We start from the raw sequence: 17,707 nt of genomic DNA on the forward strand, positions 1-17,707 counted from the left end.
GGCTAACATAGAACTTCAGGCCCCAAGGAATATTTATTGGTGTCAGATTTCCCAGAGGTCTTCATATCAGTACCAAGACCTGGCTCCACCTAACTGCCTGCAAACTCCAGTGCTGAACGCCTCAGTCCAAACAACCAGCAAGACAGGAACACAGCCCCACCCACCAGAAAAAAAAAATGAGACTATAGAAAAATATGGTACAGATGAAAGAGCAAGGTAAACACCTACAGGTCCAAATAAATGAAGAGGAAATAGGCAACTTACCTGAAAAAGAATTCAGAGTAATGACAGTAAACATGATCCAAAATCTCAGAAATAGAATGGAGGCATGGATTGAGAAAATAAAAGAAATGTTTAACAATGACAAAGAACTAAAGAAAAAACAGTGATAAACAACACAATAGTTGAAATGAAAAATACACTAAAAGGAATCAATAGCAGAATAACTGAGGCAGCATAATGATTAAGTGAGCTGGAAGATAGAATGGTGGAAATTACTGCCAAGGAGCAGAATAAAGAAAAAAGAATGAAAAGAAATGACAGTCTCAGAGACTTCTGGGACAACATTAAATAGACCAACTTTCAAATTATAGGGGTCCCAGAAGAAGAAGAAAAAGATAAAGGGTCTGAGAAAATATTTGAAGAGATTAGAGTCAAAAACTTCCCTAACACGAGAAAGGAAATAGTCAGTCAAGTCCAGGAAGAACAGAGAGTCCCATACAGGATAAACCTAAGGAGAAACATGCCAAGACACATATTAATCAAACTAATAAAAACTAAATACAAAGAAAAAAATATGAAAAGCAGCAAGGGAAAAGCAAAAAAGAACATAGAAGGGAATCCTCATAAGGTTATCAACTGATTTTTCAGCAGAAACTCTGCAGGCCAGGAGGGAGTGGCAGGATATATTTAAAGCGATAAAAGGGAAAAACTTACAACCAAGATTACTCTACCCCGCAAGGATCTCATTCAGATTCGATGAGAAATCAAAAGCTTTACAGACAAGCAAAAACTAAGAGAATTCAGCACCACCAAACCAGATCTACAGCAAATGCTAGAGGAACTTCTCTGAAAGGGAAACGCAAGAGGAGAAAAAGACCTACAAAAACAAACCCCAAACAATTAAGAAAATGGTAATAGGAACACACATATTGATAATTACCTTAAATATAAATGGATTAAATGCTCCCACCAAAAGACACAGAATGGATACATTCTGGCTGAATAGATACAAAAAGAAGACCTGTATATATGTTGTCTACAAGAGACCCACTGCAGGCCTAGGGACACATACAGACTGAAAGTGAGGAGATGGAAAAAGATATTCTATGCAAATGGAAATCAAAAGAAAGTTGGAGCAGCAATACTAATATCAGACAAAATAGGCTTTAAAATAAAGACTGTTACAAGAGGCAAAGAAGGATGCTACATACTGATTAAGGGATCAGCAAAGAAGAAGATATAACAATTGTAAATACATACGCAGCCAGCACAGAAGCACCTCAATATATAAGGCAAATATTAACAGACATGAAAGGAAAACTTGACTGTAACACAATAATAGTGGGGGACTTTAGCACTCTGCTTACATCAATGGACATGTCATCCAGACAGAAACTCCATAAGGAAACACAAGCCTTAAATGACACAATAGACCCGATAGATTTAATTGATATTTACAGGACATTCCATCCAAAAGCACCATAATACACTTTTTTCTCAAGTGCACATGGAACATTCTCCAGGATAGATCACATCTTGGGTCACAAATCAAGCCTAGTAAATTTAAGAAAATTGAAATCATATCAAGCTTCTTTTCTGACCACAATGCTATGAGATTAGAAATCAACTACAGGAAAAATAAAAACCCACACACACGTAGTGGTTAAACAATATGCTACTAAATAACCAGGAGATCACTGAAGAAGTCAAAGAGGAAATCAAAAAATACACAGAAACAAATGACAACAAAAGCACCATGACCCAAAACCTGTGGGGTGCAGCAAAAGCAGTTCTAAGAGGGAAGCTTATAGCAATACAATCCTACCTCAAGAAACAAGAAACATCCCAAATAAACAATGTAACATTACACCTAAAGCAACTAGAGAAAGAATAAACAAAACCCAAAGTTAGAATGAAGGAAACTGTAAAAATCAGAGCAGAAATAAATGATATAGAAATGAAGAAAACAATAGCAAAGATCAATAAAACTAAAACCTGGTTCTTTGTGAAGAGAAAAAAAAAAGATGAACCTTTAGCCAGACTCATCAAGAAAAAAAGGGAGAGGGTTCAAATCAGTGAATTAGAAATGAAAAAGAAAAATGACAATGGACATTGCAGAACTACAAAGGATCATAAGAGACTACTACATGCAACACTATGCCAAAAAAAATAGACAACCTGGAAGAAACGGACAAATTCTTAGTAAGGTACAACCTTCTGAGACTGAGCCAGGATGAAACAGAAAATATAAACTGACGAATCACAAGGAATGAAATTGAAATTGTGATTAAAAATCTTCCAACAAACAAAAGTCCAGGACCAGATGGATTCACAGGTGAATTCTATTAAAACATTTAAAGAGCTAACACCCATCCTTCTCAAACTCTTCCATAAAATTACAGAGAAAGCTTGGAAAAACTCCCAAGCTCATTCTACCAGGCCACCATGTCCCGGATACCAAAACCAGACAAAGATATTACAAAAAAAGAAAATTGCAGACCAATATCACTGATGATTCTCAACAAAATACTAGCAAACAGAATCTAACAACACATTAAAAGGATCATACAACATGATCAAGTGAGATTTAACCCAAGGATGCAATGATTCTTCAATATATGCAAATCAATCAATGTGATACACCATATTAACAAGCTGAAGAATAAAAACCATATGATCATCTCAACAGATGCAGAAAAACGTTTCGACAAAATTCAACACATATTTATGATAAAAACTCTCCAGAAAGTGGGCATAGAGGGAACCTACCTCAACATAATAAAGGCCATATATGACAAACACACAGCAAACATCATTCTCAATGGTGAAAAACTGAAAGCATTTCCTCTAAGATCAGGAACAAGACAAGGATGTTATCTCTCACCACTATTATTCAACATAGTTTTGAAAGTCCCCACCATGGCAGTCAGAAAAGAAAAAAAACAAAAGGAATCCAAATTGGAAAAGAAGAAGTAAAACTGTCACTGCTTGCCAATGACATGATACTATACATAGAAAATCCTAAAGATGCCACCAGAAAACTACTAGAGCTCATCAATGAATATGATAAAGTTGCAGGATACAAAATTAATGCACAGAAATCTCTTGCATTCCTATACACTAACAACAAAATATCAGAAAGAGATATTAAGGAAACAATCACATTTACTATTACCACAAAAAGGATACCTAGGAATTAACCTACATAAAGGGGCAAAATTCCTGTACTCAGAATACTATAGGTTACAGATGAAAGAAATCAAAGATGACACAAACAGTTGGAGAGATATACCATGTTCTTGGATTGGAAGAATGAATATTGTGAAAGTGACTATACTACCCAAAGCTGATTCAACTGCATAAAGGTTCAATGCAGTCCCTATCATATTACTGTGGCATTTTTCACAGAACTAGAACAAAATATCTTAAAATTTGTATGGAGATACAAAAGACCTCGAATAGCCAAAGCAATCTTGAGAGAGAAAAACGGAGCTGGAGGAATCAGGCTTCCTGACTTCAGACTATACTACAAAGGTACAGTAATCAAGACAGCATGGTACTGGTGCAAAAACAGAAATATAGATCAATGGAACAGGATAGAAAGCCCAGATATAAACCCATGCATCTATGGTCACCTAATCTATGACAAAGGAGACAAGAATATATTGACACAATGGAGAAAAGACAGTCTCTTCAATATGTAGTCCTGGGAAAACTGGACAGCTACATGTAAAAGAATGAAATTAGAACACCCCCTAACCCCATACACAGAAAATAAACTCAAAATGGATTAATGACCTAAAGGTAAGCCCGGACACTATAAAACTCTTAGAGGAAAACATAGGCAGAACACTCTTTGACATAAATCCCAGCAAGATCTTTTTGACCCACCTCCTAGAGTAATGGAAATAAAAACAAAAATAAACAAATGGGACCTAATGAAAGTTAAAAGCTTTTGAACAGCAAAGGAAACTATAAACAAGGTGAAAAGAGCTCCCTTAGAATGGGAGAAAATATTTGCAAATGAATCAATGAACAAAGGATTAATCTCCAAAATATATAAAAGCTCATGCAGCTCAATATTTAAAAAGCAAACAACCCAATCAAAAATGGGCAGAAGACCTAAATAGACATTTCTCCAAAGAAGACATACAGATGGCCAAGGGGCACATGAAAATCTGCTCAACATCACTAATTATTAGAGAAATGCAAATCAAAACTACAATGAGGTATCACCTCACACCAGTTAGAATGGGCACCATCTGAAAATCTACAAACAACAAATGCTGGAGAGCGTGTGGAGAAAAGGGAACACTCTTGCACTGTTGGTGGGAATGTAAATTGATACAGCCACTATGGAGAACAGTATGGAGGTTCTTTAAATAACTAAAAATTGAATTACTATATGACCCAGCAATCCCACTACTGGGCATATACCCAGAGAAAACCATAATTCAAAAAGACCCATGCACCCCAATGTTCATTGCAGCACTATTTACAATAGCCAGGTCATGGAAGCAACCTAAATGCCCATCGACAGATGAATGGATAAAGAAGATGTGGTACATATATACAATGGAATATTACTCAGCCATAAAGAGGAATGAAATTGGTTCATGTGTAGAGACATGGATGGACCTAGAGACTGTCATATAGAGTGAAGCAGGTCAGAAAGAGAAAAAGAAATATTGTATATTAATGCATATATGTGGAATCTAGAAAAATGGTACACATGAACCAGTTTGCAAGGCAGAAATAGAGACACAGATGTAGAGAATAAATGTATGGATGCCAAGGGGAGACAGTGGGGGGGGGATGAACTGGGTGATTGGGATTGACATATATACACCAATATGTATAAAATAGATAACTAATAAGAACCTGCTGTATAAAAAATAATAAAATTTAAAAAAATTTTTAAAACCTACCAGGAAAAAAAAAATGGCAAGCTGGTAAAAGACTGGATTTGGTTTTCTCTCTGTTCAGAGAACAAAGTTTCCTTGGAATGTTGCTTTTGATAACAGATTTTGTGAGTTTCTGTTCCTTTAAGTGATCTGTATTTGCTTTTGAGATCTCTTGTCACTTTGGTTAAAGAATAAGTATTATCTCAGAGTAAGCTATAATCTTATTTGACCCAATGTTTTGAAACCTTTTGACAAACTTCGCAAATATCAACTTTTAATTAAATTTCTTTTTACCTCCAGCTAAATTTGGGACACTTTAGAGGGTTCCTGAGACATCTCACAGAGAAATATTTAACTATTATTATTTGGTATGTTAAATTACACAGAGAACATTGTCACATGAGTGATAAACTACTTAGAATACACAGTACTGTATAGGATAAATGTTATTAATATAGATATTGTAAAAATTATATAGAGAGCCTGCACGACGCAATGAAGAGCCCACACGACGCAATGAAGAGCCCACACACCGCAATGAAAGATCCCGCATGCCACAACTAAGAACCAGCACAGCCAAAGATAGATAAATAAATAAATAAATAGATAGATAGATAGATAAATAAATATTTTAAAATATATAGTTTTAGTTGTTGTCTTAAAATGTTTTATGTTACAGCAACTTGGTTAATCTTCTTTGCCAAAAACATTGTAATCAGATCCTTAGCCTTGCCTTTGTAAGTATTTTTGTCATTCATAGATAGTTAAAATGATGCTTTGCAAAATTGCTTCATCTTCAAGAAGAATCACTTGACTTTTGACAAGTACACTTTTCTGATAACTTTTAAATCACACTACTAAACTAGGTAAGAAATTTTAAAAATCTAATGGAAACTGTTAACAGAAAGGATTAGTTACATAGGATTGAGTAAACTGATGAATATGGTTATAATTTTTATGGTTTCTGTCTGAAACATTATAAGATTTAAATCTGTGTTTTCCAGATATAAAGAAACCCTTCCCTTCAAGCTAATTATGACTTATAGCAATTTGGTAAATTATACATTTGTAAGCAGAATGGAAACATTTCTCTTTTCTCTCTACCTGATCCCTCCAGAGATTGGACACTCTTAGGTTCCCAGCAGGTTTATCAGATAAATTAGGAAGGCTACCTCCTAACAGGTGCAGAAATCTGAAGGTATTTTGTGGACATCAAAAAGGGAGGAACTCTCCTAAATTTGTAAGGTGAAATCTGTGGCAAGCCCCTGGCATGGCTTTCCTGGCCCTGGGAGGAATTTTATGATTTCATCAGACTTAATTTGTGAACCAATTAATTTTGATTTAACTATCTTTGATTAAAATGAGGGTTATTTTAGAGGAAAAGAGATGCTTCAATGGACATCAAAATCTTATTGTGTTATTGAGGTCTGTTTTCACTAAGATTCACTTCCCAGATAGCTCCTTGCTGTTATGTTATACTGTTGCAAAGTTTAACTGAATTATTAAAAGGACACTCTAAATTTGTTTCTGAAATTTAACGCAGTAATCTATCTCTGGATGAAGATCAGATGCTCCATGATCTGCAACCAGGAGATTAGCACCAGGCTATGGTCATTTAAAATTAAAGGCTCCCTTATATTGGGGACAATTAAACCACACTAGGGATAACCGGCCTAGTAACACTAGGAAATTGCACTAGGTGTATTATGGCCAATGCCAATATATAATTTCTCTTAAAGATAAGGATTGGTACAGAACAGACTAAGTCAGATGACTTGGAAATGTACTGGGCAGGGCCTGATGGAAGTTCTTGACTTAAATTCTTACTTATTATCTTACTAATACAACTACCTATGTTACTTTTTTTTTATATTGCCTGTTTTACAAAATTGTTTCTTATACTACCAAATGTGTGACTGAGCCTCTGATAAAATGTTGATATATAGCTCCATATGAGATCAAAGATTGTAATAATGTGACTCTAGATATGGGAAGAAGCAAGAAGAGGGAATATTTTCCTGCACCATAAGAGACTATTAAGACAGGTGGTCCAGAGACTTTTGGCTACTGTGCCTAGGCCAGTAATAGCACACCGAGTGGTCTATCAGTGAAATCTTCACCAGACCTGGGAATGAGTATTCCCAGCACCATGGGGTGAAATGACCATGAAATGCCCCCCAAACCATGGTCCAATTCATGACTCTGAAGGGGACCTGCCAACAGAAAATTGGCACTTGCCTTCTACATCTGCAAGGATTAGGTCAATGACCACTGCAGCCACTGACCTTCAACAGACACTGAAAGGAATTCAGGGTGAAGATCAGGAATGAGGAACTCCATGCTCTGGGAAAAACTGGCAGAACAGACCTTCAGATAGTTAGATACTTTCAGGAGAATATTTTATGACCCCAAATTCTTGCATCTTCTCATATCTAGTAAAGCACTGAAATCACTAACAGTGGCATCTGTTTTGGCCGTTATGGAGAGGAATGCAATTGAAAGTCAAAATGGAGTAGCTGTGGTTCAGACATCCAATGTAATACGAGGGGGCATTATGGACGTGATTTCAGACAAGTCTTTGTATTGCCGAGAACTTGAGTTTTCTGAGCTGTGTCAGACTTGGGATGACACCAGCCATTCTCAAAGCAGTGTCTGCTGGCGGACATCGGTAGCTGCAACCTTATGACCTCGAGGTCTCCCCTTGCAACTATTAAATGTTTAGACAATAAAATTGCTTTAGATTAGATGTTAACAGAAAAAGAAGACATGAGTAGTGGCCAATAGTTCCAGTTATGTATATGTTAATACCACATCGGAAGTTAAAACCTACTTAGATAAAAGTAGACAACTAGTTAATTTGTACTTGGGTACAAATTTCCCTAAGGTGTGAGGTCCAAACTGGGTTTCAGGTTTATTCTCCTGAATTCCTCAGGGAATGAGATTTATTTTGTCCATTAAAATTCAAGTTGTCACTCCTCCAAATACTTCTAATTGGGTCTGTTACACCAAAATGTTGGACAAAGGGATTGAGATCTTTTTTTTTTTTTTTTTTTTTTCGGTACGCGGGCCTCTCACTGCTGTGGCCTCTCCTGTTGCAGAGCACAGGCTCCGGACGCGCAGGCTCAGCGGCCATGGCCCATGGGCCCAGCCGCTTCGCGGCATGTGGGATCTTCCTGGACCGGGGCACGAACCCGTGTCCCCTGCATCGGCAGGCGGACTCTCAACCACTGAGCCACCAGGGAAGCCCCAGGGATTGAGATCTTAATCATACAAGACTCAGATCCAGGACTTGGAACTCAGAAATATTTCCAATTTGGTGTCTATTCCCCAAATTGAAGCAGGACTATGCCCCATTTCTGCAGGAAGTGGCCAGAGCTGTCCTCACGCTCAACCATCGCCTTTGAAATGTTGAGGACTATCAAAGAAAAATGGAGATTGAAAACAAGCAGGACTCTGTGGGGCCTCCAGGTACAAATCCTTTCTGTGCCCTCTGTTTCTGTAGGATATAAGCTTCATCCCAAATTTTGCCTTCCTTTTCTGGGCCCAGTGCTGATCATCCTGTTAAGCCTCCTGTATGGTCCCTGTCTGTTTTAACTGTGTACAGGTTTATCTCCATGGTCCAACATGGTCCAACAGTTTCAGATTAAATTTTTGTTACCACAAGGGTAGAAGCTGGTTTCAGACATGGAATACCTCGATTTAGATCAGAGAGAGAGAGAGAGACTTCTACTCTCCTGGGCAGGATGGCACCCACTCCCAGCAGGAAGTAGTTACAGAAGAAAGAGACTTCCACCCCAATTCCCAAGAAGTATCTTAAGTATGAAGTCTCTCGGTGGGCAGTTGGTAGGGAACTGCTGACCAAAACCACCTTCCTTGGCCAGACACAATGATAACCACTTGCTTGAGTTGCCTCACAATAGAAAGTCTGGATAAAGGATGCAGTGCTGCCCTCAAAAGCCAACTGGGAGAATTTGGGGGGCCAAAAGAAGGAGGGAGAAGACGATATGCCCTGCCAACTTCCCAGAAACCCTCACAGTGGAATCCACCTTGGCTGAAAGATGTGTGCACCACCAGGAAGGATCCTGAGTCTGACCAAACATGGGCCAAGGAAGATGATTGGCCAGGGACAACCTGGAAACTGACCCCATTACCGTAAAACCTGAGAGGGCGAGCCAAGGGACAGAGCAGTTCTCCTAAGTTCCCTTACCCTGCTGCTCTCTGCCCGGGTGCCCCTTCCCAACAGAGTCTTTTGCTTTGTCAGTATGTGTGTCTCCTCAGGCAATTTATTTTCTGAGTGTTAGACAAGAGCCCACTCTCAGGCCCTGGAAGGGGTCCCTTTTCCTACATTTTCCCCATCAGATTAACAAAAGTTAAATTGATCCTTCACAACCAATTGGCAAGGATTGTGAAGGAAATCATATACTATCATTGGAAATGTTAATAGATACAGATTTTCTTTTTACACTTAAAAAGATTGCAGCATCGTAGGACAAAATAGACTTGATTTTTTAAAATAACATGCTTCAATTTTATCAGTAAGACTTATGAAGGAATATAATTTTGGGTGCAGGTAGTGTTGCTACAAGTCTCCTGAGAGACGTGACTTAACCTTGCTCTTCAGTGAGGCCATGTCATAATTTCATGCAGCCCTTACTTTAAATATGCCCCCCTTATTCTTGATCCCCACTCCCACTCACTTCCCCCACTGGGCACCTGAATCTCATTTGTCTTTAAGAATGGATTTTTCTTCTAAATATGAAGTACTGCTTTGCATGTATAAGTGTTAATTTACTGATACGTTCATTTTTATGTATATACTGTATAGGAATTAATTTATTATGTTGGGCTTTGCTTTATAGTTACTGGATTTACTTAAAAGCAGTATTGGTATTTGCTTTTATAGTACCATGTGAATGACAGTAATACTTTATTTTTCAGAAATTGTGTTTTCTTTGCCTGCAATCTACCAGTATTCACTAATAATAATATATTTCATTTTAATGACTTATATTTTATCAGGTTAATGGAAGAATACCACACTTCTCCAGTATTGTTTCCAAAAGGATTCCATTACACGTTATACTGAATTCACATGAACACAAAACTATGTTTTTAGTGTTGGGGAAAAAGAAATTTTCCTCTACCCTTCTAGGTTGTTCTGGCTGGTCTAACTGTCACAGGAATGTGGACCCCTTCCAGGGCCTTAGAGTGGACTGTTGTCTAACTCTTGGAAATGAATTATCTGAGAAGACACACGTGCTGACAAAGCAAAAGACTTTATTGGGAAGGCTCCCGAGTGGAGAGCAGGAAGGTAAGGGAACCCAGGAGGACTGCTCTGTCACGTGGCTCGCAGTCTCGGGTTTATGGTAATTGGGTTAGTTTCCCGGTTGTCTCTGGCCAGTCACTCTGACTCTGGGTCCTTCCTGGTGGTGCACAGGTCACTCAGCCAAGATGGATTCCAGCAAGAAGGATTCTGGAAGCTTGGTAGGACATATTAAATGGAGCCTCTTCTCTCCTATTGAACTTCCCCGAATTCTTCGGGTTGGTGGCATCTTGTTAGATCTGCAGTCCTTACCAGGACCTCCTGTTGTAAGAGAACTCATGGGCCTGGCCAGGGAGGGTTGTTTCAGTCATTGAAACAACTCAATGTAACAACTAAATTGACATGAGACATATTGTATATTAACGCATATAGGTGGAATCTAGAAAAATAGTATAGATGATCTTATTTGCCAAGCAGAAATAGAGACACAGATGTAGAGAACAAATGTATGGATACCAAGGGGGAAAGCAGAGGGTGGGAGGAATTGGGAAATTGGGATTGGCACATATACACTATTGATACTATGTATAAAATAGACAACTAATGAGAACATACTGTATAGCACAGGGAACTCTACTTAATGTACTGTGGTGACCTAAATGGGAAGGAAATCCGAAAAAGAGGGGATATTTGTCTATGTATAGCTTATTCCTTTCATTGTACAGTAGAAACTAACACAACATTGTAAAGAAACTCTATGCCAATAAAAATTAATTTAAAAATAAATTGACATGAAACAGATTGACAGAAGATAATCAAACGAAGTTCAATAACATGGATACATGGGAGAGGCCCAGGAAGACTGAGTAACTCACCAAAATAGCCAAAGTTTCACCTCAAATACATCTTCAGCTAAAGACAAAAGAGGATGTTGAGGGTGGGAGGATCAGTATTGGGAGTTGACCAGGAGAAGCACAGTAAACAAGGGTAGGGTTGTTTATGCAGATTTAAGTCCTTGCTTCTTTCATTGATAAGAGTTTCTAGAGATTTGGTCATCCTCCTCTTTCTGGTACAGAAAGGGAGACAACCTTACAAAGGGAAATTTCCCTTATAAATGTAAATGTTTCTTAAGGGTAACACCTGCTTGGTGTTCACAGTTTTCCTGAATGTTTGCAGTTTCTTAAAAGATAAACAGCTTAAAATACTTGATATGCCAGAAACATATTTTGAGGTGGTCATTTTCTCTCCACTACATCAGCTACAACACCTTTTTAACTTTCTCTTCAGCTAAATCTTTTTTTAATCCTGCTATGAAAAATTTAAAGTTTATACAAAGTAGAGAGAATAGGATAATAAACCTCCATTCAGTCATCACCCAGAGTGATTATCCTTTCTACAACTTAAGAATCACTTTAGAATTATGTTCTATATATATAAATAGAATGGACTTAGATTATTTCTCAAGAATTTCCTTATGAAGTCAGTTTGCATCTATGAACCAGAGCTTGAGTAAAAAAAGAAAAAAAGAACATTGCTCACCACCTGGCTCTACAAGGGTTAAGAGGCCACCCACAGCAGTCATCCCCCCAACAGTGGACCCTGTTAGGAATTCAGGGTGAAAACCAGGATGAGGCACTCTGTGCTTTGGATAAATGAGCCCCTAGATAGTTAGATGCATACCTCAGAAAGAATTTTCAATGATCCCAGATTCTTGCATCTTCCCACACATAGAAAAGCACTAACTTCATTCACTTGAGGTATCTTTTTTTTGTGACTTGCAGTAATATAAGCAGATAGGTTAGGGTGTCCTTGGCAAAAGATGATCAGGCATGGCTTTCTTGACATAAGAGAGACTGTTCTGACCTAAGCCTTTTTGTGATCTAAGCCTGGCCTCAATGCTTGCCCTTGAACAGGTCTCAGTAGTCAATGATCGTAAGGGAACAAATGATGAATGCAGGAACAGAGAAAAGGCAGTCAAATGATAGTGCAGTGATAAAGCAGAGTCCTAGTTCCTCCTCAAAGGATATACGTAATAATACACTTTTGCATTCTGCAGGAACTAAGGCCCCCCCACCCAGGTGGAGGATGGAATGATGATGTTGACACTCTTGACTTCAGTCAACTAAAGTTTGGAGTCTGTTGACCTTTATCCCAATTCTATACCTAATTCTCCTCTGCTTGAGCCCCATTCATGAACATGCATGTACCCTTAGCTTAAAACCTCTCAGATTTTGCTGTTCTGGGATACACTGCTTTGGGAAGATCCCTGCTGTTCTTACTTGCTGCACGTAATAAATCCTTCCTTCTCCTGAACTTTGGTGTGGTTCTGTGTTTTGACACCCACCAAGAAGCAAACCCCCTTTTCTGATAACAACATAACATATAATACCACAGCAGATTGAAGGCAGAAGCAAATATGGTAAACCAGATGTCTTCTATTAAGCCAGAAATTAAAGATGTTGGCAAAAGTGTAAAACAATGTCACTCTTCCCACTATTTTTGTTTTAGAAATATATTTTTCATATTAATATGTGATGACTTTATTATTTTTAAGTGACTTCAATTTTTCTGTTTTATTCATAATAGCAGCTATCAATTGACATTACCAACATAAACAAAACTTCTTTTAGGGTCCTGATTAATATTTAAGGGTATAGGGGAGGAAAACTAACTTTCCCCCTACCCTTCTAGGTTCTTGGCTAAAAACCCCCTGTAGTAAAAAAAACAGATTAACAGGAGAAACAAAAAGTTAACTACGTATACCATCTACATCTGGCAGCAGCACAAAGACATGGAACTAAAAAGGTGGCCAGAGGATTAAGATTTATATACCATCCTGAGCTATGGAAAGGGATGGGAGCCTGGGATTGCCAAGGGGGAGCAGTTCCTGGGAAGGTGAGAAGAGGAGCTGGTAGACAAAGGTTGTTATGCTTGCAAGAGAGGCTGTTTCTGCTGGTAGCTCCTGTTTCAGGCCCCCTTTCTAATGAAACTCTCCTTACCAAAGGGTAACTTCTTCTCTGTTTTCAGAGCTTCTGTGTCTAAAGTTCTACAAAACAGTCAGCTCAAAATAATCTTTATGCCAAAGAGGCTTATTCTGCTACCCTTCAGTGTAAACGGGTCTTGAGATAAAAAAGTGAGAACCACTGCTCTAAAGTTCTAAAAGGAAGAAAAATAGGATGAAGATGGATCACAAGAGAAAAGTTTGCCATTTAACCTGGAGAGGTGACTCCTTGTCTTAAAAAGAAGGTAAAGAGCATGGATTCCCATCTGATTCAGGTCTTACAAATTTATTAAAGGAAGATGAGGGATTTCCTATCTGATAGCCTATATATTTTATCTACATATTTATTCACTTAGTTTTTTTCTTGGTATAAGTTACTGTAAACAATGTTTAAAGGGTTCTGGTTTCAAGTCATGTTTAGAAAGTCACTGCCTATACCCAGATTGTAAAAATGGTCTCCAATATTTCCTTATATATTTATGTGAGGGTTAATTTTTCTTGTCAACTTGACTGGCTGTGGGGTGCCTAGGTTAAACATTTCTGGGCGATGAAAGTAGATGAAGTCACCGGGTGTGAGTAGACAGAGATGACAAGAGGGCCCAGGACTGAGCCCTTGGTCATTCCAACCTTGAAAACCCAGGGAGAGAAGCTTCGGATGCCAAACGAAATGGAATAAGCCTGCTAGTGTCTATCTCTCCCACTGATTTTGATCTTGGAGAGGCAGCAGTGGGCAGTGGCTTGAAGCCACTAAGGTCTTAGTCCTCTCACTGTTGTGGCCTCCCCCGTTGCGGAGCACAGGCTCCGGACGCGCAGGCTCAGCGGCCATGGCTCACGGGCCCAGCCGCTCCGCGGCATATGGGATCCTCCCAGACCGGGGCACGAACCCGTATCCCCTGCATCGGCAGGCGGACTCTCAACCACTTGCGCCACCAGGGAGGCCCGAAAACCAGGAATTCTTGACCAGCAAGGTCTAGAGGCTAGATTTCCCTGGCTCTTGCCCCCAGTGAAAACTGCATTTCTCAGGAGGTAAAAACTGTTAAAAACAGGTACAAAGTATATTATTAGAGACACAGCACAACAAATGGGAGAGCACACAGAGAAACGGTCTGTTTATTTAAGATAGAGGCAAGGTAGAGATACACACCCAGAGAGGAAGGGTGTGGGCCTCACCCCTAATGAGGAGTGCAGTAAAGAGGTTGTGAAATCATTTATATAGGGCAGTTCTTCCCGGTCTTTGTTTACCCTAGCCAATTATCTGGTTTCCTTTTCCACATCTGACCTGCCCTAGGGCCCTCCCCAACACGCGTGCGCAACTTTTTTCCAAGATGGATTCCAGCCCAGAGGCCTAGGGGGAGCCTTGGCATCACCTCTTCTGGGGTGGTGCCCCCTCCTTTTTGACCCGCAAGGGGCCTTTCTGCCCACGTGCAGTGTCTCCCTTGCCCCAAGGATGGGAAATATGTGGCCTCCTGATCTTTACTCCAACAGGGTTTAAGCCCCTCTGTCCTCAGGAGACAAAGCCTGGCTATTTACCCTGTTTCTGTAGTTATTTCTCTTTGGAAGAGCAAACAGGAGGCAGGTTGTAAATATCTAACCTGGAGCCCACCTATCTCCTGTCTCAGGAAATGCAAACAGGAGGCTAGTTGTAAGTGTCTGGCCTGAAGCCCACCTTTTTCTCACCCCAAGAAATGTAAACAGGAGGCCAGCTGTAAATGCCTAGCCTGGAGCCCATCTATCTCCTGCATCAATTTCAACTGAAACCTGGAAAAAATACAAAAAGCAGTTACCTGAGGACTCTGAAAAGTAATTAAGGGCAGGCGGACTGGGGAGGGAAGGTAAAACTTGTAGAGCAAGCTGTAAGGTGGCAGTGAGTTTCCTGGGGTTTCCCTCCTTTACTCTCAGCTTTGACCCAAGAGTGGGATGGTGAATCGAAGATGGCAAACCCTTGGAGAAAGACCCTTCTAGTGAGAGGACAGGGAAAGGGCACATGGAGAGTGTGAGTTCCCACCTTGCTCTGCCTGAGACCAGTTCACGACCCAGCAGGGAAATTGCACTCGCGGGCTACAGAAACGGGGGAAAGAGACCACTTCTTACAAAGTGTGTGTGTGTGTTGGGGGGGTGGATTCTCCTGTTATTTTTTCTCTTTTGCCACTTTGTCCTCAGGGAAGGCCTGATTGCTCAGAACTGCGCAATAGCATGGGAGGCTAAGTTTTCAGGAAAACACCATCTTTTTGTCCACATGTAATAGGAAAAGAAAGTCAGCGAGTGTGGGGAAAGCAGGTGGGACCTGGAGAAGGGAATTCCCTAACTCTGTGGATAGCTCCAGGCCCACCTTTAGCTGCTCTGAGAAATGAGCTGCCATGTAAACCCACACAAAGTCCCAGACAGCTCCTGAGTGGCTCATGCCTGGGGCACATCCAAATATATTAAAAGCCTCTTAAAAATCAACAAGAAAGCAAACAACCCAGTTTTAAAAATGAACAAATGACTAGAACAGACATTTCATCAAAGAAGATAAAGAGATGGGAAATAAGCACACGAAAGATGCTCAAAATCCTAGCCATCGGTGAAATGCAAATTAAAAACAAAGATACTACTACATGCCTATTACAATAGATAAAACTTTTGAAGAGTGACAATGTCAAGCTCTGGCCAATAGGCCGAGGCTGGAACTCAAGTTGCTGGTAGGAGTGCAAAATGGCACAGTTACTTTGGAAAATAGTTTGTCAGCTTCTTTTAAAGTTAGACCAGGGCCGCAGTGGCGGAGGAAGCGGCACCTGCAGCGGTAGCAGCAGCTACAAGCTCCCCGTGCCGGGGCGCTGCTGCACGCGCCCCAGGAGCCGCCCGCCCCACTGCCCTTGGAGCTGCCTGACCCCGCCAGCGTGTCTGTCGGCCCCCAGCCCGGCAGCGCCCCCAGGAGTCCTCCGACTTGCCTTCAGCCTTTCGCGCCACCTGCAGCCTCAGCCCCAGCAGTAGGCACAGCCACCGGCACAAAGCCAGTCCCAGGTCCTGCTGCAGCTCCTCCAGACACAGTCCCTGCGCCGACACCCTGGAGGTTGGGATGCTCTTCTCCAAAATCAACTTGCTTGCCCACCTGTGCGTCGCGCCCTGCCACGACCTGCACGGCACCAAGCTGGCACCCGGCAAGGAGAAGGAGCCCCTGGAGTCGCAGTACCAGGTGGGCCCACCACTCAGGCATCTGTGTCGCCGACAACTTGCCAGTGGCCAACAAGCACGTGGAGAAGGACCGGATCTCCGACTGCGGAGAGCTGCCTAATGGCACCCGAGTGTCTGTGGAAGTGGTTCTGCTGAAGAAGGTGAGCTCGGGCTTCCCCGGCGTCATTAGGCTCCTGGACTGGCTCAAGAGGCCCGACAGTTTCGTCCTGATCCTGGAGAGGCCTGAGCTGGCGCAAGACCTCTTCGACTTGATCACAGAAAGTGGGGCCCTGCAGGAGGAACTGGCCAGCAGTTTCTTCTGGCAGGTCCTGGAGGCACCGTGACATCAAGGACCAGAACATCATTATCCGCCTCAATCGCTGCGAGCTCAAGCTCATCGACTTCGGGTCAAGGACGCCGTCTACACGGACTTCGATGGGACTCGAGTGTACAGTCCTCCAGAGTGGATCCGCTGCCATGGCTACCATGGCAGGTCGGCGGCCGTCTGGTCCGCCTGACTGACCCCTGTTCTCTGGTGCACACTGGCTCTCAACTAAATGTTAAGTATTAAATGAAATGAAATGCCTGTGTATGGAGACATTTTTAGTTGTCACAACTGGAGGTTGCTACAGGCATCCTAGCAGTCAGAAATACTGCTAAATATCCTACAACACACAGGACAGTCACCATAACAAAGATTATACCACCCAAAATGTCCGTAGTGCCAAGGTTAGAGAACCCTGCCTTAGAGAAAAAAGGGCAAAGAATTAACTCAATTCATGTGAAGAAAAACGGCCTCCAGCAGAAGCCTGGGTGGGTGGGTGGGTGGGCGTGTGTGTGTGTATGTGTGTGTTTGTGTGTGTGTTTGGCTGCACTGTGAAGTTTGTGGGATCTTAGTTCCCTGACCAGGAATCAAACCTGGGCCCTCAGCAGGGAAAGCACGGAGTCCTAACCACTGGACAGCCAGGGAATTCCCAAGCATGGGTACATTAAAATTCCCTCAAACACTGCTGGCTCTCACCCGATGTAGCTTTAGGAATTCATTTGTGTGAACTTTCCACTGGTGCTACGGGGACAGAATCCAGGCTGTACTGTTTGAAGAGTACATGGCAAAAGAACCCAAAACAAACTAGAAAATATTTCCAACAAATATAAACTGAAGAC

General features: G+C 41.0%; 1 pseudogene; it reads left to right on the forward strand.

Annotated features, from left to right (window-relative positions):
* Positions 1-10,577: 10,577 nt before the first annotated feature.
* On the forward strand, positions 10,578-17,061 carry LOC132488930 (serine/threonine-protein kinase pim-1-like; annotated as a pseudogene).
* The last annotated feature ends 646 nt before the right edge of the window (positions 17,062-17,707 follow it).

The sequence above is a fragment of the Mesoplodon densirostris genome, chromosome 1 (genome assembly GCF_025265405.1).
Source record: "Mesoplodon densirostris isolate mMesDen1 chromosome 1, mMesDen1 primary haplotype, whole genome shotgun sequence".
Classification (NCBI taxonomy): Eukaryota; Metazoa; Chordata; class Mammalia; order Artiodactyla; family Ziphiidae; genus Mesoplodon; species Mesoplodon densirostris.